Here is a 27,865-nt window from a genome sequence, read left to right on the forward strand (position 1 = left end):
TGCAATGTTGTCATTTATCTCAAGAGGGTTGGAATATAAAAGCACCGTTGTGCTACTGAGACTCTATAAAGCTCTGGTTAGGCCCCATTTGGTCCCCACACCTCAGGAAGGACATACTGGCACTGGAGCGTGTCCAGCGGAGATTCACACGGATGATCCCTGGAATGGTAGGTCTAACATACGAGGAACGGCTGAGGATCCTGGGATTGTATTCATTGGAGTTTAGAAGATTAAGGGGAGATCTAATAGAAACTTACAAGATAATACATGGCTTGGAAAGGGTGGATGCTAGGAAATTGTTTCCGTTAGGTGAGGAGACTAGGACCCGTGGACACAGCCTTAGCATTAGAGGGGGTAAATTCAGAACAGAAACGCGGAGACATTTCTTCAGCCAGAGAGTGGTGGGCCTGTGGAATTCATTGCCACGGAGTGCAGTGGAGGCTGGGATGCTAAATGTCTTCAAGGCAGAAATTGATAAATTCTTGATGTCACAAGGAATTAAGGGCTACGGGGAGAATGTGGGTAAGTGGAGTTGAAATGCCCATCAGTCATGATTGAATGGTAGAGTGGACTCGATGGGCCGAATGGCCTTACTTCCGCTCCTATGTCTTATGGTCTTATGGTCTTACAGTATCAGGCCACACTGAGATCTGGACCCTGGGCTAGTCCAGGTGGGGAAGGTAAACCACAGTGTGTGTACCTTTGACTCTGAGAAGATCTGGAGTAGTTCTCACAGTTTCTTCAAGGCGCTCTGGCCTTCCTTTGAACTGGGGAGCCCTTTGAGAGGTCATTCACATCTCTCGCTTACTTGTTGAGTCCACGGGTGACTGAGCTCCCTCGCCCTGCCTCATGCTGAGTGGCACAGACCACTGTCTCTGCTTGGAGCAGCAGGAATTATACATTCATTTCAGAGGAGGAGAACTGTAATAACAAAAAGATGATCAAATCAGGGATTGAAGGGTAAAAATTCTGGTACAGTGCAAAGTGAGGGCATCTAACTGAGAGGATTGTTCAGGGCAGAGGGTGTGCCACAGGAGGGTGGGTAAGCTGCAGAGGTTTCGGTGGCTCAGGCAGCAGGACCTCCTCTCCGGCCCCTCCACCAAAACTCCAGTAACTGAGCGAAGGATAAACGTAAGAACAAAACCATGGAATCAGGCATAAATTAAATTTATAATTTGCTGACTCAAGCATGTAAATAAGGACAGTGAACACATCATTTCACTGGTGTTAAGGAGAAACAAATCAGACTTGGGCACAATGGATTAAGGATGTGTGCACAATTTAGGGCTGAGTTTTTAGCTCGTTTCAATTACTTTAAATCAGTTGGGTGCAATTTAAGCCAAGGAGCTGGATGTGCTGAGATGCGGACAATGAGATTTTATAACAGGGCTTTCTAACTGAGAGGAAGACAGTGATGGGGAAGCTGCCTCAAGGCTATCCCTCATGACTCACAAATGAAACACAGATATTTTTAATCTGTTTTTAGCAATGGAAATGAATAGCAGGAGGTGAAGGTACGTCATTGATGCTAAAGATCCAACAGGCAGTTGGCCCAATCACTGCCTCAGTTTTGCTTTGAGCCAGGCATTGCCAAAGGGAAATCTGGAGCCATCCTTTCTCAAACTCTTACTTCTCCCGCAGATATTTGACATCTGCTGAATCTGATGGAGAAGTTCCTGACTGTGAAGGCTGTGCTTGATGACAGGGGAGTTTGATGGCATTGACATTCCTCAGAATAACAGGCTCCCCTTCCTCTCTACACAACACTCCATGGGTTTCTCTTGCTCACCTTTACCAAGTGCTGATCTAGCACCGTTTTGTGTGTGTGTGTGTGAGTCAGGAATATAAACTCAGAGAACACAGGAAATGTTAATATTGGATAGGTGTTACTGTTGTCATTCTGTCACCCCCCCTCACTCACGGACTCATGGCCACTGAGGGCATTAGGATCGACAGTGCAAGGTGGGCCAAGAAACCAAAGGGATGTCAAAACCAGAGATAGTGCAGCAGCAAACTTTCTCAAAGTGAGTTTGTTGCAGTAAACTATCCCACCATTCCAAGTGAAAACTGGATAGACACCTCCCCCACCCTCACCCCCCAATATCAAATGTGGGCAGTAGTTATTGCCCAGCCAGTAGCGAAATGCAGCTGCATATGTCATTTGCTGCTTGTGGGATCTTGCTGCGCACCAATTGGCAGTTGGCTTTGATGCAACGCGCCTACACCTCGAAAGTATTTTGGTGGGTGTGAGGGTGGGTTGGATCATGTTCAGGAGGGGCAGGGAATTGCCTGGATCAGTGTCCCATCTCCAGCCTCCACTGTCAGAAGGCAGGGAGTGAGCCTGCTACCAATCAGCAGCTCCTGTGTCAGGCCCTTTCAATGAATAGATAAGCTCCTCCCTCTGACCCCAGCCCCTGGGCATTTCAGGGCAACCTGCTTACCATGCACCTTTAACTGGGTTCACCAGCAATGGAACTGCAGGGCCATCACAAGGTACATTTGTGTTGAGTGTTTGTGTGAAGAGGAGACAGAGACAGGAATCCTTTCGAGTGACTATGATGCCCACAGCCAGCCTTGCTGCCAGGCCACAAGCCCGTGCCAGTGTGTCTGGCAATAACCTGAACGATGTGCCTGCAGCTCATCAGTTCTATATGAACAAGTCACCAGCCTTAAACGTAGCTCCAGCACCTTTACTGAGAAACTGGGAAGGCTGTGAGCCAATGGAACATCCAAAGGTTAAAATTCATAGCACAGTCTGCTATAGGAGGCTGGCCATTCTGCCCACTGTGTCTGTACCAGCACAGTTACCCAATTAACCCCACTCTCTGCTGATCTTTCAGCATAGCTCAGCAAGCTCTCCATTGAGCAAATTTTATTGAATTTGTTACCATTGCTCTTTATCGGCAGAACATTCCGGACTCTTAACAACTTAAACATAGAGATATCAAGTCAATGCGTTTTGTGAGCTCTAGGTACCTCCTGCCTGTGTAAGCTTGTTGCTGACTTACAGCAGATCAAAACTATTCTGTGGAACAATGTCACCCTGATTGAAATCTACTTTAGAGTCTGCAATCTCATGGAAGGGCCTATGGCCAGCAAGTTTTACTCTGAACAATACCCAGATTATTCTGGAAGGGGTCAGTGCCTCAGATATTTGAACAACAAGTGAGAGTAGCTGTCTCACACTGCTGCTTTGTGCTCAGCCCACAGGCAGAATTCTCCACTAACTAGATGTTGCTGTCAAGCTGAAGAGATATTCTGTGCTCCACACAACTGAATTATGTTTCAGTGCTGGTGTGGTGCCAGATATGTAGGCTGTATTTCTCAATGACTGACTGACCGTAACAAACAACATGACAGTCCGCAGCTGAGCGTTACCAACCACCAGTCTGCTGTAGGATACTCACTAAATAATCCTGATTGTGCTAACCATTACACTGCAAACCAAGTGAAGATTATTGGTCAGCCTCATGGTGTTTTCCATTTGCTTGTTACATGTTCATACACAAGCCCCTGATCTTTGTAGGTAAAAGAAATTCATCCATTCAGTGAACTTCTTTATTTGGGAAAGGGTGATGGATACTGCCAATCCCTGCTTGTATCCCACAGCAATATCCTGACCATTCAGAGTCTACCTATATCCTCTGCTAAGCAATATTAGTCCAGCTGTATCTCCAGTCCAACCAATCAGCACTCTCTTTTCATGTGTAGAAATTGGTGTTCCCATTCAAAGTTTGATTTCTTACATCTCGGTCCCGATGAACACAAGGCAAAAAGCTTCCAATCTTCACCTATCTTTAACAATGTCTCTGTCCCAAATATCGACCTACAATAACAGGTGCTGTAACAAAAAGAGTACTCCTCGCTTCCCCCACAATCGTATAGAACATAGAACAGTACAACCCACAATGTTGCGCTAAACGTAACACCAAATCAATCTAATCCCTTCTGCCTGCCCTTGGTCCATATCCCTCCATTCCTTATATATTCATGTGCTTATCTCAAAGTTTCTTAAATGATCCGATCGTATCTGCCTCTACCACCAACCCGGGCAGTAATTTTCAGGCACCTACCACGCTCCTCTGAACTTTCCACCTCTCACCTTAAATAGAGTCATAGAGTGATAGGGATGCACAGCATGGAACAGACCCTTAGGTCCAACCCGTCCATGCCGACCAGATATCCCAACCCAATCTAGTCCCACCTGCCAGCACCTGGCCCATCTCCCTCCAAACCCTTCCTATTCATATACCCATCCAGATGCCTCTTAATGTATAGAGTCATATGAATGCTCCCTTATCCTGAATTAGCCAACTATCTCATTACAAATCACTTACTCAGAAAATCTTTGAGATTAAATTAATTGAGACAGAAAATGCAGGACTCGATTTTGAAAATGTCTTTGTTAGCTTTTCTTGTCGTTCCTTCTAAGCACACCATTTCTTTTGTAGCTTTTGAATAGGACCTTAAAAACTTAAGGTTCCCAGGAAAGAAATGAAGGACAATGCAGTTTCTGCTGTAACCATGTGGTTACATATTCTACATTGTAGCCTGCAGGCTAACTACTTCTTTCATGCGCAGAAAATGGATGAGGTGCTTTAGAATTTAAAACGCACTCTAGAAGTTTAACATGTTAAAAAGTGATGTAGGTTAAATAAAGCAAGAGGAAGAAAAGCCACTTTAGATGGAAGCATTCAATACATCGGACATGCCTCAAGGCAACTTCAGTCTACAACTTCAACCTCCATCCTGAAAACTAGGACAAATAGCAACGCAGACCAAAAACACGACTACGGTTAATGAGTTGGGGGTGGTAGAGGGTGGAGGGTGGGATTGTGTTGGACAGTATTGGGGAACTAGTGTGGGAGGGGATTTGTAGCAGAGATACAAACTGTAGTGAAGATAAACTGACTTCCAGCTCCCACATAGCACGCCAGGCCAAGAAAAAAAAAGTAACTGCACTCACATAGCGCCCTTATGAACCGAGTTATTAAGCCATAAAACTTTCTGTATGTAGTCAAGCCCAGCAGCCAATCAGTGCATAGCAAGATCTCACACGGTCGCGTAAGGGAAACAGCCTGGGCTGTATTCTCCCTGACATCCAGGGCCTTCCAACATCAGCCTGAACAGGCAAATGCTGACCTCGGTTTGAGATCTCCCCTGAATGTCTCACAATACTGAATTAGAATATCCAAACGGATTATGTACTCAGACTCCTGTGTCCCTGGAAATGGTGCAAATCCAGCCAGACCAAACTGAACATAGCTCCTTGAAAGTGGAGTCGCAGGTAGATAGGATAGTGAAGAGGGCGTTTGGTATGCTTTCCTTTATTGGTCAGAGTATTGAGTACAGGAGTTGGGAGGTCATGTTGCAGCTGTACAGGACATTGGTTAGGCCACTGTTGGAATATTGCGTGCAATTCTGGTCTCCTTCCTATCGGAAAGATGTTGTGAAACCTGAAAGGGTTCAGAAAAGATTTACAAGGATGTTGCCAGAGTTGGAGGATTTGAGCTATAGGGAGAGGCTGAACAGGCTGGGGCTGTTTTCCCTGGAGCATTGGAGGCTGAGGGGTGACCTTATAGAAGTTTACAAAATTATGAGGGGCATGGATAGGGTAAATAGACAAAGTCTTTTCCCTGGGGTCGGGGAGTCCAGAACTAGAGGGCATAGGTTTAGGGTGAGAGGGGAAAGATATAAAGGAGACCTAAGGGACAACTTTTTCACACAGAGGGTGGTATGCGTATTGAATGAGCTGCCAGAGGATGTGGTGGAGACTGGTACAATTGCAACATTTAAGAGGCATTTGGATGGGTATATGAATAGGAAGGGTTTGGAGGGATATGGGCTGGGTGCTGGCAGGTGGGACTAGATTGGGTTGGGATATCGGGTCGGCATGGACAGGTTGAACCGAAGGGTCTATTTCCATGCTGTACATCTCTATGACTCTATGAACTGAAGCTTTTTTAACCCCCTGCAACAACAGTTTCTCTTCGTCACCACACCGGCACCGTCTCCTGACTCAAGGTCTCTCTGCATTGGGAAGACGGTGGGATATTTAATAGTCTTTGCCTCCTCGCCCTATTATCAGACACTATTACGTTACTGTGAACTGGATCAAATGTGGTGTCTATAGTGTGAACAGAATGTGATCATTTTTCCTGAAGAAGGGCTAATGCCCGAAACGTCGATTCTCCTGCTCCTTGGATGCTGCCTGACCTGCTGCGCTTTTCCAGCAACACATTTTCAGCTCATTTCTCCGGATCTACCCTGTTTCCTAAAACCATCAAGTGTAGGAGCAAAATTAGGCCATTCAGCCCATTGGCCCTGCTGTGTCACCTATCCTCAGGCAGGACAGGCAGGTACATGGAATTAAAATATGCACCAGCTGTGGTTAAATTGGTTTGTTGAGCAGACTCAAGGGGCAAGAGGCCTGCCCTGTCCCTGCATTCCGAAAGTGAGTGAATCTCAGTGAGGGTGGGCACCAGGTCTCTGTACCTCTGGCTGAGGCAAGAAAAGAAACACAGCCACAAAAACAGAAATGGCTGGAAAAAACTCTGCAGGTCTGGCATCACCTGTGGAGAGAAATCGGAGTTAACGTTTCCAGTCCAGCGACCCTTCCTCAGAACTGGACCTAAAGCATTAACTCTGATTTCTCTCCACAGGTGATGCCAGACCTGCTGAGCTTTTCCATCAATTTCTGTTTTGGTTTCTGATTTCCAGTATCTGCAGTTCTTTGGATGTTTTTTTAAAATAGAAACACAGCGTTCTTACTCAGTGGCCCATCTGCTGGAAAGTGGGGGTGTGCTGAACAAATTTGAAGGCAACGCCTCCCCCCGTAGTTGCATAGCTTTACTGACATTACTGGCTGGAACTAACCAGAGAGATTGACATTTCAGTGAGAGAGCAGAGAATGACTGTCGCCATTGATCTATACCCTCGAGTGCATCAAAGACTTCAGCAGGCAAGAGGCGAGAGCTCAGAAATGATAACGCTTTTATTCCTCTCTAAACCTGTGTGCTCCCCCTCTCTGAAATTACTCAGTTTTGGATCTGGCTTTAAGCTTAATGGCACCATGATCAGCTCAGGTCAGTTGAACCTGACCTGATGACTAATTTCTCACTTTGTTCGTCTCTGTCTTGTTCCTTTGTTCAATTGTTTCGATTGCCGAGCTAGATTACTAAACACAGAGTGTAGCGAAGTACAGCAAAATTGTTTAGAATTGAAATTTAGTGCGATTGATGAGCCAGTGTGGAACAAGCTGTACTCTAGAAACCTGCAGAGTCCTTGCCTTTGTAAAAAGTGCAATTTCTAGAGACCAAATAACGTAAGATTACTTCACTGTTGCTGGCTTTGAAGCAATCGCTCACAAACAATTTCTCTTCTCACTCATTTTATGGATCAAATAAAAAATACTTGAAAGACAGAAGTAAACCACAGACTGGCCTCCTCATTCCGAATAAACCGGAATGCTTCGGTACGGTACTTCTCCTGAAACCAACACCTCACCTCACCACCCACTTCCACTCCATCTTAAGATGTTCCTCCTAGTGTACATTCACCTGGCGTAATACTCACTCCTGTGGCTTTGGGTCAAGCCTTGCTTCCTGATACTCTTTGGGAAGAGACTTACAATGAAAGTGGTGAGAATGTGGATCCAGTTACCGTAGGGAGGATTTATTTATCATTCAGCCTGGGACAGGCTCTATGACCAGCTGCCGAAGCTGCAATGTTCTTTAGGGCTTGGGTCAGTAATGGTGCTACTGGATGGCAAAGTCCCTCACCCAGAGAACATTCTGTGCCCTTGCCATCCTCAGTGCTTGTTCAACATAGAGGAGTGCGGATTCATCAGCTGAGGGAGGACACTATGTGATAATCAGCAGGAGGTTTCCTTGCCCATGTTTGACCAGTTACTGGTCCCAAGTTAATGCTGAAAACCCTCAAGGCAACTTTGCCACAGCTGTCCAGCACTGTGCCACCATTTCTGCTGGGTTGGTCCTGCCCATGGTGATGTGGTGTCTGAGACATCGTAAAGGGGAAGCTGGTTAAACACAATAATGCAGAAAGGAATAAAAGGACATGTTAATGGGGTTAGATGAAGAAGGATTAGAGGAGGCTTATTCTCAGCATGAACAGGGGCATTGTCCTATTGGATTCAACGAGTGATTTCTGTGCATTAAAGCTAGGCGAAGGTGCTCTGTGAAGACAAGCTATTGTTGCTGCTTAACTCAGTTTTCTATTGGTTCCCAGTGGGTCTTCAACGGGCTACTACAACTCTGCTCGCTGCTCGCCAATCTTGTTACAAATTCTTCAGATAATGTGTTGACACTTTTGTCATGTGTCCCTCTTTCATTAGTTGTGTCACCAATGTCACTAGCGAGAATGCTCTCTCGATGACAGAGTCTGTTCCTGGAGTTGGTTGACTTGCTGGAGTTAACACAAACTGCTGAAGCCTGAGATTTGAGCCCTAACTCTGTCCCATTGAATGGAAATGTCCCATTTGTAAACAAGGTAACTACAGTGGCTGTCACGCAGCAGGGAATAGGAAAATCAGGCGGAATTCTATCGCGTGATCTAACCAGGGGCCACTGCTCCCTTGCAGTCAGCCTGCTCACAGGCGAGAGATTTACAGAACACTCTACATTTCAGAGGATCCCAGAACAATCCTGCACTGAAAGAGACGATCTGACCAGCCAATCCCCCAATCAGTCACAATCCCCCTGTTCTGTCTCCGTAACCCTCTGCAATTGAGAGATAGAGACTTCCCAGCAAATTTCCACATAGGAATTTAAGATAGCAAAAAAATTGATGATCAAGATTTTATAACCTTGGCTGGATTTATGACACTTTCGACAGTACTGCGTTAGTCAGTTCACTATGCAGAATGATTGCAATTCGTAGATTACTTCATCATCATTTCTTGGTAACGATAAGTTATTTTCCCAATTAACTGTAGTTAGAATCAACCAAACCTGCCCACTGAGTGAGGGAAGTGTGGTCTCTGCCTCCAGGGTTATGACCATATAAAGGTACAATTCCAATCCCCCAGTAGTAAGTTCCTGTGCAACTACTCCCTCACTTATGTTCCCATTGGCAATGAGCTACTGTACATGTTAGGGCAGCACATCTGGTGTCACAATTCCTGGGATCAGAAAGACAACGACAGGTGATAGCCTGGCCTATGGCTGAGGAATTGTGAGAGAACCCAGCAGCATGAAAGGGAGCAGTGACTAGACCACGGCATGTACTGCACCCTGTACCTGATGAGGATCCAGTCAGATTTGCAGGCAGCAACCTCAAGGCCAGTCACGCAGGTCTCACTGAAAGTGGGGAGGAATGGAGAGTCCATGATCAGAGCAGGGGCAGCAAGCCAGTGAGGAAATGCCCATTACCATTAATGAAGGTCTCTAATGGAGACAGAGAGCCTAAACAGGAGAGAACTCTGGGTGGCAAGGTGGCTCACTAACTAGCACTGCTGCCTTACATCCCCAGTGACCCGGGTCCGATTCCAGCCCCTGTAGAGTTTGCACATTCTCCCCGTGTCTGCATGGGTTTCCTCCGGGTGCTCCGGTTCCCTGCCACAGTCCAAAGATGTACCGGTCAGGGTGAGTTAGCCATGTTAAAGTGTCCAGGGTTTGTGCAGGTTAGATAGATTAGCCATGGTAAATGCAGGGCTAAAGGGATAGGGCAGGGGTGGGTGGGATGTGGGGTACCCTTCGGGGGTCAGTGCAGACTCAGGGAGGTCAAAAGGGCTTTGTCCACATGGTTTACCGATTTACCATCAATTAGCCAATTAGTGACTTCATTTGAGACAAGGTAGCTTGCCAGACACCTACCCTGTTTATTAATAAAATCTCAATGGAATTGGATAGACAGACACAAAACCCCATACTGCAATGCAACAGAATTATAAACCAGCACTGATGCTCAGGAGCAGCATTGTATACCGTCTACAAGAGGCACTGTAGTATTTCACCAAGGCTCCTTAGATAGTACCTGTTAACTCCACATCCACTACTACCCTGAAGGACAAGGGGCAGCAGGTACAGGAGAACACCGTCCCTTGCACGTTCCCCTCCAAGCCACTCACCAGACTGATTCAGAAATATATCGCCGTTCCTTATGTGTTATTGGGTCAAAATCCTAGAATTCTCTCCCTAAGGGCATTGTGGGTCTACCCACAGCCATGGACTGCAGCAGTTCATCATAATGCTCACAAGGATCATGAATTCTGGCTCAGCCAACAACACTCATATCCAATGAAAGAATCAAAAAGCACATATTATTTGCCACAGCAATGCAAAATGGACAGGCCAGATTTTAACAGGCTCCCAGTTGTATAAGTTTGGAAATGAAAATGTTTAGCTCTGGCAATGCCATTGTTCCAAGGGGATTGATCCATGTTCCGCTGGCAGTTCTGAAGATAAGGCCAGGGACTGGTCACCGAGTCGGTTAGGTTACTACAGCAGGAATTGTCCACTCCCTTCTTCTTCTGATGGGTTTTCAGTAAAAAAGTAGAAACTGTCCCAATGTAGAAATTTCTCTCCTGTCAATAGCAAACAGATAAGACACGAGGCAGTTCCAGCTAACTCCTCAGCCACTAGGGAGGGAGTTCTGGTCTGAGAGAGCATTCCTGCAGGTTCAGGTTCCAGCAGAACGAGCCATAATTTCAAGCCCAACTAATCAAACCCATTCACTCCCACTCCACACAATTGCAATGGATCCACATCCCTTCCCACTCCATACTAAGACAATGGACCTAAACCCATTTCCCCTCACTTCCACAGCACATAATCCCAATGGACCCGAACCCATTCCTGTTCGCACGCACTGGCACAGAGTTCCCAACACACGTCCCTTTGTATTCACTTGCAATCAGTTCATTTCCCACATCACGCTCACTTCCATCATCCCATCATTTATCAAACTTTAACACAGGATCCGAAACCAACCAGAAAATGTTCAGTAATGACATGCCTGTTGCCATTGCTCAGCAGACCAAATATTATTAGCACAGTGCAAATTCATTATTATTCACAAACTAATTACTTCCTCTAAGGATCATGTTTTGCATAATAAAGTGCTTTCATCTAAATTCAATAGCAGTTTGAGTGATTACATGGACTTCAGCACAAATATTACAAATTGATTTATTGAAATTTGTGGAACATTAGATTACCCAATCAGCACAAGTCTCTCAGTGCGGTGGGTGAGACGGCTGAAAACTCCAAAGTTTCAGTCTGATTTTAAAAAAAAGTTATCTTTTTTTCTTATCAAGCTGTTCAGAGATGTTATTATACAGCTCCAGAGCAAGTAGGACTTGAACTCAGGTCTCCTGGCTCAAAGATAGGGACATTGTCACTGCACCATAAGAACCTTATATTAAGCTTCATTTATCTGCGTGTAATTCCAAACAATATCTGGCCAGATCAACAGGGACTTCTTGTGGCCTTGAGTTATTTTTATTTCATCCTGGTGAGGTGGGCACCATCAGTAAGGCTGTTCTCTCTTTCCCAGCTGCAGGTCTTTGAGAAATGGCGGTTGGACCTGTTTGTTGAATCACTGCAGTTTATGTGCTGTGAGTATGCTCACTGTGCTCTTACAGATGGAGTTTTCACCCAACAATACTGAAGGAATGACTATACAGTCCCAGTCAGGTTTTGGAGAGGAACCTACAGCTGCTGATCCTCCCATGGGCTGAATGTTAATTTTGGTGAGTTTTACAGGTTTACCTTCTGTGAGACCGAGTGAGCTTTTACCCATCATTCCCTGCGGCTCACCTCATTGCCTCAGCACCACAGCTCCATCATTCTCCAATCGTACCATCTTCACTTTCTCCTGAACCCACTCGACCAGGTTCTCCTAACATTCACCACGCTGACACAGGTCTGCACTCAGTGAAACCCCATCAGGCAGGGGCTCCCTTTGCTTATCGATGTCGTGGAAGAGAAACCGAAAGGAAATCTTCCTGAGAGCACAGAGGTGGCAGGGCTGACCCTTCATTGCAATTCCAAGTGCATGTTGGGAAATGGTATTTGCTATTGATGAACCAAGCTACTGGAGTTCACTGACCTCACTGTTAGCCCACCTCAGAATCCAGTCGCAGGGAGCATTACACTTTCAGCATCACTGATGGCAAGCTGCCTCCCTCTGTGTCTGTGTTAAAAGACAAGGCAAGACTGAAGTACACCGAGCTCTGGCAGAAGCTTTGAAAAGGCAAGGCAGAGAAGGGCCTGAAGAAGGGCCTGTGCCCGTAACGTCGAATCTCCTGTTCCCTGGATGCTGCCTGACCTGCTGTGCTGTTATAGCAATACAGTTTCAAGGCAGAGATACTGTAAGGTACTGCATCTGAGTGAGCCCAAAGTTAGTGAGCACTAAGGGAGTACGTGAGGAGCCCTGAGAAACCCCCTCACTCGAACCCGTGAGCTGGTGCCTGCCCCTGGGCACAAAGTACAGTTGTCTATCTCCAGCCATCAGTATACTCCAAACTGCAGCCTGACCATGCACAGTGAGTTGTGGGTGGTTGAGTGATGTGCCAAGAGGGTGGTGTCAGGCTGGTACATGCCCAATGCCAATGTCCATGGACACACGTTGCAGATGGAGCATGCCCTGAGAGATGGAGATCTGAAGGAGCAAGCAGTGAGCTTCAGGCAGCAGGTTCCTGCTCTGACTTTCACAGCGGGAATTCTTTCCATTTTGTTTCTGTCCAGTGGGTGGGAGAACAGGAAATTACACATCAACAACATGCCGATGGTAATAATGACATGCCAGAGTGTAGTGCTGGAAAAGCACAGCAGGTCAGACAGCATCCCAGGAGCAGGAGAATTGATGTTTCATCCTGACCTGATGTGCTTTTCCAGCACTACCCTCTTGACTCTGAGCTCCAGCATCTGCAATCCTCACTTTCTCCTAATAATAACATGCTAATGCATGTAAATCCACTGGGGGAGATGATAGCCTGGTGGCTTTATCGCTGGACTGTTAATCCAGAGACCCAGGTAATGTTCTGGGGGACCCAGGTTTGAATCCTGCCACAGCAGATGGTGGAATTTGAACTCAGTAAAATCTGGAATTAACAGTCTAATGATGTCCATGAGTCAATTGTTGGAAAAACTCACCTGGGTTCACTAATGTCCTTTAGGGACGGAAACTGCCATCCTTACCTGGTCTGGCCTACAGGTGACTCCAGACCCGCAGCAATGTGGTTGACTCTTAACTGCCCTCTGGGCAATTAGGGGTGGGTAATAAATATTGATTCAGCCAGTGACACCCTCATCACATGAATGAATTAAAAAGGCCTCTTGCCTCTCACAAGCAACATTCTTCTCTCACTGATCACCACATCGTTTGGACAATCAGACTTTCTTCTCAATTTTGATAAGCTCACTTTTGCTGATCTCACCCGAATTTCCCGATGAACTGCCAGTGCCAGAACCCCCTTGGTTCAGGGGCTGAGGAGATTCTACCCCATGGACCTGCTGCCTTTCACGTGGTGTTTGGGAGGTGCAGTGGAAGAATGGGTTTCCAATCTCCATTAGGAACGTTACACGCCTCTGGTGCATCCCTCTCGTGTTCTCTGTGCCACCCCTCTGCCAAAGCTCCACTCTCCCCAATCTTTACTCTTATGCCCACTCGCCTCGCCAACTCCCGTCACCACAGCTTCCCATTCCCAACCAGTCTTTCTCTATCCGCTCATGCCCAATCATTATTATTTCCCGTGTCCATGTTACAGGCAGTGGGTGACTTTAATCAACCTGGATCTTCTGTAGTGACTGAGCAAGTTGACCTGCGACCCCATGTGCTCAAGAGGGGAACATGGGGATTGTTTTATGCAATTGTGATACAGGAACCTGACAGGCTGTGCCTGACCATGTGTAATGTCAAGGCTGTGCACATGTTTTCAGATGGTCAGTAGCACAGCGTATGCATGAGGAAAATAATCTGCTTTACTCTGCATTTTAAATAAACCCTTTTGCTTTAATTGATTTGTTCTGACTAGACTTAATGATATGAGACATGAGGATTCTGGTGAATGCAACAATATAAGATGCATAATAATTGCAACAAAATAAGCAGGTTAATCTAATGAGGCTGGAGAATCAAATCTATCTCAACTGTTGGTGTGTTTCTGAGTGCAAATATCACAAGACTCAGAATTAGTGGTCACCAATTCAGACTGTGTTAAGGTCACTGAGCTCATCACTGCCAGAGGAACAGGGCATTCATCAGTCCAGGAAGGAGCAGCTCAGAGGTAAGATTCACAGAATGAAGAACGGAATCACCTTTCCAAAAACCACTTTCCCAAAACAGGGGAATCATGGGAGCTCAGTGGTGAGCAGTGCCACCTCACAGTGCTAGGGACCCAGGTTCAATTCCACCCTCGGGTGACTGTAAGTGTAGAGTTTGCACATTGTGTCTGTGTGGTTTCCTCCCACAGTCCAAAGATGTGCAGGTTATGTGGATTGACCATGGGAAATTGTCCAGAGACATGCAGACTAGGTGGATTTGCCATGGGAAATACAGGGATGGGGAAGTGGGTATGGATGGGATATCCTTCAGAGGGTCATTGCAGACTTAATGGGCTGAATGGCCTGCTTCCACACTGTAGGAATTCTATGGCTTGGGAAAGAACTGCCAGAATAAAGAGACAAAGCTATTCCATTTACGGAGTTGAAGAAGTGTTTGGTGGTGAACAGCCTGTGGAGGAGAATGAGTGCTGCATTTGTAAGTCCAGCTGAACACCCAACAGGAACAATGCAAGTGAATTGGCCAAAGCTACACATGGATTTCCTTAAGGAATCTGCTGAGCAGTGAATAAAACAACAGAGGGTACTGAGAGAACCCAAATGCCAGCATTATTCAATGGGTCAGCCTTTCATTCAGAGGCAAAGGGTGTGGACTGTCTTTCCAGCCCAGAGAATTCAGCATCAAAGGTTGTCTGCAGTACCATCCTGCGGGAGCTGTCAGATAGCTGATTAAACAAAATCTCTGCTATCCTCTCAGGTAGACACAACAGATTCTGTGGAACTGAATCAAAGAAGTGTGGGGCAGAGTGCTCCTCAGCATCAAGTTCCAGAATTATCTCTCAATCGACGTCATGAAAAATAATTATCCAATCAGAACTCTTGTTGGAACTTGCTGTGTGCAGATTGAGCAAATTGAGTGTTGTGATTTCTACATTACACTTCACTGACTGTAAAGCACTTTCCTGACAGGTGCTGTATAAATGCAGGCTTTTAAGATTCTACAAAGATTCTACATCCAAACTAGCCCCCACCCTCGCATTCCCAAACCCCCTCCACCCCACCCGCCAACTACTGACCGCAATCTTTAGCTGGTAAGTCATAGAGTCACAGTCATACAGTGTGGAAACAGATCCTGCAGTCCAACCTGTCCATTCCGAGCATAATCCCAAACTCAACTAGTCCCACCTGCCTGCTCCTGGCCCGTATCCCTCTGAATCTTTCCTCTTCAAATATCCATCCAAAAGTCTTTTAAAGGGTGTAATTGTACCCACATACCCCACTTCTTTAGGAAGTTTATTCCACACACAAACCACCCGTTGGTTAAAAGAATTGCCCTCATGTCTTTTTAAATCTCTCTCCACTTAGAAATGTGCCTTTATCTTTGAATCCCCCACCCTAGAGAAAAGACAACTACCATTTACTCTATCTGTGTTCCTAAGTGAGTCATAGAGCAATACACTTGGGATCTAGGCTGCAATAAAAGGAAACAAGTCAAGTAAGTATGATACAAAACTGATATCAATCACAGAAAAAATGAATAAGATAATCTGCTCAGAGAAAGTTGCAGTGAACATGGTACAAGAGGAGTAACATGGAAAAGAACGCTTCAATGAGCCTGAAGCAAACCAGCTGAGGAAAACAGCATCTACACAACTGAGCTGTAGCGACATCATCAAATCCAATCCATCTTCAGCTCACTGTCAGCTCTGGTACAGAACCTGTAACCCAAGGTCACTGCGGAACGACAGTTCAGTTGACGTCTCAGAAGGGGTAATTAGTTCATTCTCCAAATGAAATTGTTCGTTTTGGATGGGCTGCCAAGGAGTCTTCATTTGGAAAATGAATACCTGTCAGCTAAATTATTTCCAGTGATTACCACTGACCTCAGCATGCTCCCTGCTCCTTCTCCCAATGGGCAGTCTTGCACAGAGCTCTGTGTGCACGTTCACTCACGCAGCAGAGAGATACAGAAGGCAGCACCGCTACCTGGTAATTGCTAAGTAAACATTCAATGATCTACTGAAATTTTACTGCTGTAACCAATGCTGTGAGAAATGGTTATATTTGAAATCTAAATAATGAAACAGGTCAGATCAGGATCAATTATCTCAAATGTCTAATGGTTTAATCTATTTTCAGCCAAGTTTAAATTCAAGAAAAACCCAATTTAAAGGTGTCAGGCAGGGTCAAGACTGATTTCAGCTGGGACGTTACACATAATTCCACATCCCCCTGCCCCCTCGATACACCCATTAATACCCTTCCCACGGTCACCCTGAAGCATAGTCATAATGGAAGACTACTAGAGGTTACCAATCCTCCTAAAGCTGTTCCTCATTGTGTGCTGATGTCCCCCTGTGTTGTTACCAGCTCCACCTTCACCAAAGTGGATCCCTGGCCCAGCACTTTCTCGGGAGGAAGCAATGAAGGATTTTTTTGTAACATTCACTGTTAGGGGAGAGGTTTGATCTATAATGAAGCTTATTGTCAATGAGTGGTTAATGAGGTATGCAGTTTCTCTTAAATGCACTGCTTTGTTCAGAGGAATGAGCTTTAGGGAGGGCACCAGGAAATCTGAAACTGTTTCCTTTGCACGGCTTTTTCCCTCTTTCACAGAAGAAGGGTTACTCGCCCCGAAACATGAACTCTGATTTCACTCCACGGATGTTGTCAGACCTGCTGAGCTTATCCAGCACATTCTGATTATGTTTCTGATTTACAGCATTCGCAGTATTTTTTTAAGTTTTTATTTAGCCTTTATGAAGAGCTTAGACAGGTTCGCACAGCCAAGTCCAATGAGTGTCCACCCCCTACCTGAATGTACACTTGGCCATAGTTAGAGTATTTTGTCCAATCTAGGTCATCATATGTTCGGAAGAGTGCGACGGCTCAGGAGTGGGTCTGGAGAGATTGTCTCACATGGTTGCAGTGATGAGGGGTTATAGTGATGTGTCCAGACTGTAATGCTGAGATTCTGCTCCTTACACCAGAGCAGGTTAGGAAGGGAATCAAGGCCAGTTTAAATTCATAGCGTGGTTTAGATAGAGGAAATAAAGAGGAATCTTTTCCAATGGCTGAGAGTCAACAGATTTATAACAAAAACAAACACAAAACATCAAGTTAATAACCTTTTTACACACTAGTTAGGATTTGGAATTATAGGAAGGTGAAGACATATTCAAATAATAAAGGAATTGGGTCAATAGTTATAAAGGACAAAAATTTAGAGGAGCAAGGTGTGTGGCTCCAACTGGATTGTCTTTGAAAGAGCCAGCACAGACCTGATGACTGAATAGCCTCCTTCTGTGCTGCACTGTCCTATAATTCTACTGGATGCTCCTGTCCATAAATTCCTGTTGGTAAGCTTTTGTAGTCAGTTTGGGATATGGATTTCACTGACTATGCTGGTGTCTACCTCACACTGTCTTTCAGAAGCTGGTGGTGAACTGCTTTCTTGGACTAGAGTCTGTGAGGAGCTTTCAGACAAGGTGTACCTGGGTTCAGTGATGATGAAGGAATGGTGATATATTTCTGAGTCAGGATGGTGTGTGACAGTGAGGGGAAGGCTGTGCTGACCCTGAGGACCTGTTGCCCTTGTCCTTCTAGTCAATGGACGCCACAGATTTGGAAGGTGCTGTGAGAAATTGAGGATCAATTATCAGTGACCTTTATTTATTTAATTAGGTATTTAGGGAAATGTGATATTGGTTATAAAAAGAGAAATAGTGTTATATGGGAGATAGCACCACAGGCAATCATTTTCCCTGAACTTAGCTGTACAGTTAATAGCAAATGGAAACCTCTTGGCTGTATAACTGCAAATATTAAACTCGTTGAAGGTTGATTGTTCAATTTAACTTCCTTAACTGCAGCTCAAAAGGAATGTAAAGTATGTACAAAGTTTTAACATAGGCTGATCCAAATCTTATTACCATAATCACACTATTTAGCAGCAGTTAGCAACACAGTTATAATCTAATACAACTTGAATCTACTGGAAACGTGGCCAGGGTGCAGCTTACCAGTAAAGACAGTGGATGACAGAAAGTTTCTTATTGCTTTTGAATTTTTTTCTGCAATTGGGACTATTGTGCATAACATTAAGAAATGATGGGCAACGTCTCTTCCGAACAGGCCACCATTACTGCACTAATTTTATTTACACTGCTTCAACAGATGGGGCAGAAAACAGACAGCTGTAATGTACATCATTCCCTACTCGCTTAAAAAGTGCAAGGTTTACCTTAGAATGTAAAATGCCAAATGAACAAGAGGACTAAAACAATTACAGGAATATTTCACAGTTTTGGTTATGTACTTGCCTATAGCCATTGGATAATGGTTTCCTTTGACTGATGCAAATCTCAGTGTTAGTTGTGTGCTCATATCAACCTTGAGCGTTTATAAAAGGTGATAAAGAGGAATTTGATCCCATCCTTGTCACAGTCTTTCTGGTGTGTATTGCTCTGACAATAGATTCACACATGGGCTCAGAAAAAGCAGCCATTATTGAATCAACCATAACTGACAGGCACTGGGAAAATACCACATGGGGCCATGAAGGATCTCCACCTTGATGCAATGGGCCCATGAGGGCGTTATAGTCCCTTGTCTCCTTACATACAGTCATAGAGAAGTACAGCATGGAAACAGACCCTTCGGTCCAACCCGTCCATGCCGACCAGATATCCCAACCCAATCTAGTCCCACCCGCCAGCACCTGGCCCATATCCCTCCAAACCCTTCCTATTCATATACCCATCCAAATGCCTCTTAAATGTTGTAATTGTACCAGCCTCCACCACTTCCCCTGGCAGCTCATTCCATACACGTACCACCCTCAGTGAAAAAGTTGCCTGTTAGGTCTCTTTTATATCTTTCCCCTCTCACCCTAAACCTATGCCCTCTAGTTCTGAACTCCCTGACCCCAGGGAAAAGACTTTGTTGATTTATCTTATCCATGCCCCTCATGATTTTATAAACCTCTATACAGTCACCTCTCAGCCTTCGATGTTCCATGGAAAACAGCTCCAGCTTATTTGGCAGGTTAAAGATAACCAATGGTTTCCCAGGGCAGAAGGCCTAATCAGAGGCTGCAATGCCCAGGACAGATGGCATTCCCCTTCCACAGGATTCCTTGGGCTCGAGCCTGTGGCCATCCTATCCACCAGCTTTGCGATGGGGCAGCTGAGAGCTTGGTCACATGACCTGCCATCAGGGGACAACCATGACCACACACCAACTCATTGGGGGAGGGAGCTGGTACTCATCTCATGTCTGACACATTCCCTCCATTTGGTCCCATAGTTCCTCCCTCAGCTGAATGGGAAACATTGATACTGGCCTCAGCAGGTTAGCTCAGAGACACGGGTATCTTGAGGAAGCACTCCATGTACTACTTAAAATTCCTGCCCCCACCACATGGAGGACATGATTCCACCATGCGTGTTTAGGAATGTACTTTTCCATTTTAGGGAGCAGGGTGGATGACCATATCGCTGATGTCACTTAGTAATAGCAGCAGACTTTCAGATTAATGCTAGCAATAAATATTAACATTGCCAACAGCTTCCCACCCGCTCTCATTGGGTAGATTTCTGATGAATCAAAATATCTTCTAATTCAACTTCATTGTAACTAATTGCATTAAATTCACCAGTATCCATATAAGTTAGTGATGAGGAGGAGTTTGTTTTAATCTCAGAGGGTGAGGAATCAGTGGAGGTCTTTGTTGCAGAGGCCTGTCGAGGTTGGGTCATTAAGTATGTTCAAGGCTGAGACGGACAGATCTTTAATCAGGAAGGGAATTGAGGGTCATGGGAAAAGGCAGGAAAGTGGAGTTGAGGATGATCAGATCAGATCAGCCGTGACCTTCCTGGATGGTGCAGCACCATTCGATGGGCTGAATAGCCTGCCTCTACTCCTATGTTCTGGTCTTGGGGCCATTGTCAGAACAGGAAAGTCAAGACATAACTTTGTAACAAATGCATAGGAACAGTGGAAGCACTGGTCCTGAATGTCCATCAATCAGATGACATTGCAGAACTCGATAGAGCTCTGCTACATCAGTGGACCAAATGCAATGGACCAGGTGTGTATTCGTAAGAGGACTTCAGAGTAAAGCATCTCAAAGCGGTTTGGGGGATGTTGCTTACACACACTTCCTGCCGTTTAAGTAAGTGGCACAACAGTCATGACATTTCAAACTTAACACAGCCTCTGAAGAGCTTTTATCCTGAGAGGCTGTAGAAATGTAAATACCAACATCGTAGAGTCAGACAGCATTGAGTCAATCAACACAGGGAACAGGCCCTTCGGCCCACCATGTCTGTGTCGACCAACAAGCATCAAACGTCACTAATCCCATTTCCCTGAACATGACCATAGCCTACCCTGGCATTTTAAGGGCCCATCCAGATGCTTCTGAAATGTTGGGGATACCTGACTCCACCCCCCCACCCCCCACCCCACTCCCCCCTTCTCAGGCAGACCTTCCATTATTGAACCACCCTCTTGGTGAAAGTGTCTTTCTCAGGTCCCCTCTAACCCCCCCCACTTACTCCTCACCTTAACCTCACATCCTCTGCTCTGAGACACATCTGCCCTGAGGAGAAGATTCTCATAATCTCCTCTATCTTTACCTCTCATAATTCTGCACATCTTGTTCAGATCCCTCCCCTCAGCCCCTTCTGATCCAGGGAATACAAGCCCTGCCTATCCCGTCTCTCCTCATAACTAAGACTTTCCATCCCAGGCACCATCCTGGTGAATCTCCTCTGCACCATCTCCAGTGCAATCCCATCCTTCCAATAGTGTGGTGACCAGGGCTACCCACAGTATTCCACCTGTGGTCTAACCAATGTTTTATAAAGTTGTAACAAGACTTCCTTGCTCCTAGATTCCCTGCCCCGGTTAAGGAAGTCAGGCATTCCATCTGCCTCCTTCCCCACCCTGTCTCCCTGTGATGACACCTCCGGGGATCAATGGTCTTGTACATTAAGGTCCCTTTGTTCCTCAGTATCTCCTAGGGATCTACCATTCAGTGTGAAGAGAATGCTGCATTGGTTGAGGCCCAGGTCAGGTGTTTACGTTGTGGAACACACTTGGTTCTTGGAGAGAGGGAGTAGAAGCATGGACTTTAAATGTTGTTTTGTATTTTCAGGAAAATGCAAAAATGATCACAAATTATCATTTGAAAAGCATGCCAAGGTTCCGGGTTGTATTTTAGGCTGTTTGAACTTATCTCTCCATCATCCACTGCTGAGAAACTGAAAGTCAAACAGAGTAGTAGTGCTAGAATAAATCTTCCGATATGCCTTGGTTTGAATAAATTTACATGTGGTCTAAGGTCGGACAGGAACATGTCCGAACTATATAAAAACATTGCAGGAAATCTGTGCACGCAACTGAAGACCTCAAATATATTGTGGACAAATAAATAACTGTCCATTGTAAATTAAGTGATTCCTGACTAGGAGGTAGGGACTCAGCCATTACAACGCAAGTCGCCCTGCACAGGGGCTATAAGCTGACTCAAGCTCTCTCCATCATTGCACAATCTCACAAAGCCATGTAACTAATCAGCAATTGCAATCACTTAAATCTGGAAATATAGGTCATTAATTTTTTATGCAAAGTAAGTTCTTGTCCTATATTCTACTAAAATCAACAAACTACTCTTCAGTTTCATCATCAAATATTGATTGTCGACTTGCTGTAATCTGGTTACAGTCTGAAGCTTGATTCTATAATGTTCCATTCTATTTTCAATCCTCTTTAACCCTGCCTGCTGTCTCCTAATACATGAGAGACAGCTTTACCACAGATTTGGTTAGCTCCTGATGCCAATAAGCACCAGTAACATTGGAATGGTACTATTTAAATTCCCATAAACATATGAAAGTGCATAAGAAATGGGAACTGGTGAAGGTTATTTGATTCATTAGGATTATTCGCTATTCAATGCAATCATAGCTCGTTTTCCAGCTCAGATCCTGGATTACTGCCATATCACATGACCCCATAACCAATTAACCCATTACCCCCATAACCAATTAACCCATTCCCCCATAACCAATTAACCCATTACCCCCATACCCCGTAACCAATTAACCCATTACCCCATAACCAATTACCTCATTACCCCATAAACAATTAACCCATTACCCCCATATCCCATAACCAATTAACCCATTATGCCATAACAAATTAACCCATTACCCCCATAACTAATTAACCCATTGCTCCCATACCCCATTATCCCTGTTCCCCCAAAACCAATTAACCCATTACCCCCATACCCCATTATCCCTATTCCCCCATAGCTAATTATCCCATTACCTCCATAGCTAATTATCCCATTACCCCCATATCTCATAACCAATTAACCCATTACCCCCATACCCCATTAATCCTATACCCCATAACCAATTAACCCATTACCCCCATGCCCCATAACCAATTCACCCATTACCCCATAACCAATTAACCCATTGTTCCAATACTCCATTATCCCTATTCTCCCATAACCAATTAACCCATTACCCCCATAACCCATTATCCCTATTCCCCCATAATCAATTAACCCATTACCCCCATATCCCATTATCCAATTATCCCATACCCCATTATCCCTATTCCCCCATAATCAATTAACCCATTACCCCCATATCCCATTATCCAATTATCCCATACCCCATTATCCCTATTCCCCCATATCTCATTATCCCAGATATCCCATGATCCACATTATATCCATTTCCCTTAAAAGCCATTAGTCCCTTCAACCCACTTTGAATATATATTGATAGTTCTCCAAGACAGTCAATTTAAAAAAAAACACAATTCTTTAATGAAAGAGATTGTGCATTAAAAGTAAAATATTGCAGGTGCTGGAAATTGGAAGCAAATGCAGGGAATGCTGGAGAAACTCAGCAGGTCTAGTGGAGAGAGAAACAGAATAAATATTTCAACTCTTCTTCAAACATGTGGAATTAGTCTTCACCATAATATCCCAGAAATAGCTATAAACCAGGAAACAGATAGAAGGGATGAAATCAGGAAGATTACAATTACTGAGGAAATGGTTCGGAGGAAATAATTGGAGCTGGGTGTTGTTAGGTCTCTGGGTCCCTGATGGATTCCATCCAGGATCTTGAAATGAGATAGTTGATACATTGGTTTTAATTTTCCAAAATTCCCTTAATTCAGGAAAGGCTCTGTTATATTGGAAATTACTGAATGTATTTCAAATACGAGTGAGACAGAAAACAGTAAACTACAGGTCACCTAGCTAAATATCTGATAGAGGGAAAATGGGTTAAAGCAATTATTAAAGATGTCATGGCAGGCCACTGAGAAAAGTTTGTGGTAATCAGGCTGAGTCAACATGGTTTTGGGAAAGGAAAATCATATTTAACCAAGTTATTGAAGTTCTTTGAAGAAGTAGCATTAGCTAGAGTTTAGAGGAACATAAGACAACTTGATTGAAACAAACATAATCCTGGGAAAGTGGATGTAAAGAGGGTGTTTCCACTTGTGGGAGAATCTGGATCTAGGGCTCGGAAATACCCCCACAACGGCTGGTATCCTGTCACTATGTCACCCTTTATTTACATGTGCACTGTATGGGCTCTAACCAGCCAGCGCAGAGTCAGTCCCTAGACTGAGGGGCCCTTCTGAGTCTTCCGTTTACTTTTTTGGAATTGTCCGCTTACATCTATCAGCCAGGGCTCCCTGATTGGCCCAGGTTAACAACTCCAATCATTGACTACGACAATGGTTCCAATCACTACAGGGCCATTGTTTAAAAACATGCAGTTGCCCTTTTAAGACACAGAAAGCTGTGAATCCTTGAAACTTACTTTCTCAAAAAGGTGGTGGAAGCAGAATCTTTGACTATTTTGAAGACAGAGGTGGATAGATCCATGATAAGTAAGTGGGTGAGAGATAATTGGGGCCATGATCTTATTGCATGATAGAACTGTCTCAATGGGCTGAATGGCCTTTCATGCTCTTATGTTCCTTAGTCCGTGTGTAAGAAGTTTCTCCTCATCTCAGTCTTAAATAGCTGACCCCATATTCTGAAATTGTGACCCCAAGTGATTTTTCTCAGTAATGACTTGTTTTTAATCCATATGTTTAACATTGTAATGCTTTTTAATCTCAGTTTTAGCCTCTACCTCAATTATATCTAAATCGATTGCTTTGCTGTTGGAAAATGTACATTGAAAGTGAAAAACATTGATTTCTAACGTCTTGATTTGCTGTGTGTGTGAATGCTTTGATGTGATTGGCTGCTTACCTACTTTTGAATGTTTAGAAATCCAGACTGAAAGTGTTCTCAGACTGAGAGATCTGAGAAACGCATTTCAGGGATCACTAGGTCTGCGTGGGAAGTTCTTGTTAAGCTCAGCAACAAGTGCTCCCCTGCTGACCTCAGTAAAAAAGGTCAATGCTGTCAAAGAACAAAGAAGAAAGTTTACAGCCCAGGAACAGGCCCTTCGGCCCTCCAAGCCTGAGCTGATCCAAATGCACTGTCTAAACCTGTTGCCCAATTCCTAAGGACCTGTACACCTCTGTTGTCCACCTACTCATGAATTTGTCCAGACGCACCTGAAATGAATCTACCGTGCCTGCCTCTACCACCTCTGCTGGCAACGCGTTCCAGGCACTACCATCCTCTGTGCTGAAAATGTGTTGCTGGAAAAGTGCGCCAGGTCAGGCAGCATCCAAGGAGCAGGAGAATCAACATTTCGAGCATGAGCCCTTCTTCAGGAATCATGAATCATGAGCCCTTCTTCCTGAAGAAGGGCTCATGATTTATGATTCCTGAAGAAGGGCTCATGCTCGAAACGTCGATTCTCCTGCTCCTTGGATGCTGCCTGACCTGGTGCGCTTTTCCAGCAACACATTTCCAGCTCTGATCTCCAGCATCTGCAGTCCTCACTTTCTCCACAACCATCCTGTGTAAAGTACTTTCCGCGTGTATCCCCCTTAAACTTTTCACCTCTCACCTTGAATGTGTGACCTCTCATTATTGAATCCCTCACCCTGAGAAAAAGCTTATCTCTATCCACCCTGTCTATACCCTTCATGATTTTGTAAACCTCAATCAGGTCCCCCCTCAATCTCATTTTTTCTAATGAAAACAATCCTAACCTACTCAACCTCTCTTCATAGCTAGCACCTTCCATACTAGGAAGGTGTCATCCTGATATCTCCCAGCTCTCCTTTGGGAAGGTACATGAGTGAATAATGTCCTTGGGAAGATTATCTTCACTTGGCTATTCCCACACTGAGATAAGTGATTGCTGATCAATAGAAGCAGTTCATTGCCCAGCATCTGCCCTCTTTTCCCTTCAAAGCGAAACAGCAAAAAAGATCATTTTAATTTCAACTTCGCTCCACCTTCCCACCTGAGGATCTCTTGCTGCCAGATTCGTGCATCGCTATTAGAACAGGTCTCTCAGTACACCAGGCCAAGCCAGTCCCCCTGGCCTTGTCACGTTCCCATACAATGAAGCAAAAGGCGGACCCAGTGAAAGGCACAGTCCCAGACACAGGGAATTGTCTTGACTGGATGTAAATGAGATAATGTTCAATCCTCTGGCTGTAAATGGTGATGGAAAAATCAAGATTGGAAACCCTGAGATGGAAGCAGAGGACAAATTCAAAAGCCTTTGCTCGATCATAAACACCAAAATCGCATCCAAGAATAAAATTCAGGCTGGATTAGTTATGGCAAGAGGCGTGACCAGAGATTTAAGTAGCATCTGGATGTCGAAATGCATCAGCATGACACTGGAAAATTGCTTCATACTGTCAACAGTGTCATGGACAAGCAAGGCAGGCAAACTGAATTATTTCTGCTATCCTCCTCTCTTGTCCGTAACAGCAGCAGTTTTAATCGCTTTTCTTTTAAAAATTAGATTTATTTTTTGGCGTGTTTCCCCAAAACCCTGTTAAAAATGACCGACAATAAGTCCTTCAAGGTTAAAACAGATCGTTACTGCGCTCACAGCCCAGAGAGGGATGAACAGTTGGTACCACATATCCTCACACACAGGCAACAGGGACAGCGAAGAAGAGAAATACCAAACAGCATAAATTACAAATTAATTGAAATCAGAGATATCAAAGTGAGCTCACGGGAATTAGAGAGCCCCATAAGTCAATGTCTAGTTGTGCTTCATCCAGTTGGTTGTACAGATCAATATCTTTCGTAGGATGTTCAACACAATTGATTTGCTGGTGTTGTAGTGATTAGACAGAATACTGGATTAATGGGTTGGTGTAAAGGATTCTTCATCTCACATAGGTTTATTTTCAGAAATTGGAATTTTGAAGATATTGAGATCAGAGACAGGCAGTTAGCTCAGCCTTGAGCTGCTGGCTCTTCAGGTGTTACCATCAGCCTGACCACGAGTTACAGCTCGATGATTAAATGTGATTCAAACAAACCAGCAGCTACAGTCATGTGACAGGGGTTACGGGTGGGCCATGTTATGTTGATGTTTCGGGACAGATAACTGTGGGGGCATAAGAGCCATAACAAGGTTCCAGTGATTTCCTTTGTTTTGGAATGGCTCCGCCCATGGAAAAGGATGGGAAATAGTGAGTCCGCAGAGTGGTATAAAGGCAGCAGGGCTGGCAAAATCATGTCATTATTGGCAATCTGCCAATCCATCTCTCCGATCCGCCTGATGGTTTCTGTGCCATTCACACTCATTGTCACCTCCAGGCTTCCAGCTCACCATCAGTCAAGTGTTCCCTGTACATGGCCCCAGTACCAGCTCAGCACTGCATATGGGCTGCCAGCGATTCCTTTCTCTCAATCACTCACTCCCCACATAAAAGCAAGCTGTCTATCAGTGCTCGAAACAGATTGGCAGTTCATCAGTTTCCCGTAAACAAGGCCGAAACGTTGAAAGATCTTGGATCAGTCGGTTGCTGATCGGCATGAGCATCACATTTGGCCAGAGACTCCCAAATGGTACTGTCCAGCTGCATGCCATTCAGTCCATGGTACTGGGACTTTCTCTATCCAATTAGTCTGAACCTCCTGCTCTGACCTTGCAGTCCTGCCTTTTTCAACAAGGTAAAAACAATGACTGCAGATGCTGGTATTCCTGATGAAGGGCTTTTGCCCGAAACATCAGATTTTCCTGCTCCTTGGATGCTGCCTGAACTGCTGTGCTTTTCCAGCACCACTCTACTCCAGAATGCCTTTTTCAACAATTTATTTAATTCCCCCTTTGGCTATTCCTTTTTGCCAAAAGCAGGTGGAAGCAGTATTAAATCATGGCCCAGTCCTTATGGGTAAGGACTTCAACAGATGGCAAGCTATCAGACATATAGAGAGCAGGTAGATTCTGATGCAGACCTTGGAGATTTTCTGTGCAGAAACATAGAGATAGAAGCAGGGGTAGGCCATTCAACATGATCACTGCTGGTCATTGAGCTCAATATCCGAATCCAACCATCCACCCCCGAGTTCTTGATCCTCTTTCGCCACAAGCTGTATCTAGCTCCTTCTTGAAAACACATAATGTTTTGGCCCCATCCACTTTCTGCGAGAGTGAATTCCTCAGACTCACCACTCTCTACATCTCAATCTTTAA

Source organism: Chiloscyllium plagiosum, unplaced genomic scaffold, assembly GCF_037043375.1.
Source record: "Chiloscyllium plagiosum isolate Xiang-an unplaced genomic scaffold, Cpla_swu_hap1 HiC_scaffold_42, whole genome shotgun sequence".
Lineage (NCBI taxonomy): Eukaryota > Metazoa > Chordata > Chondrichthyes > Orectolobiformes > Hemiscylliidae > Chiloscyllium > Chiloscyllium plagiosum.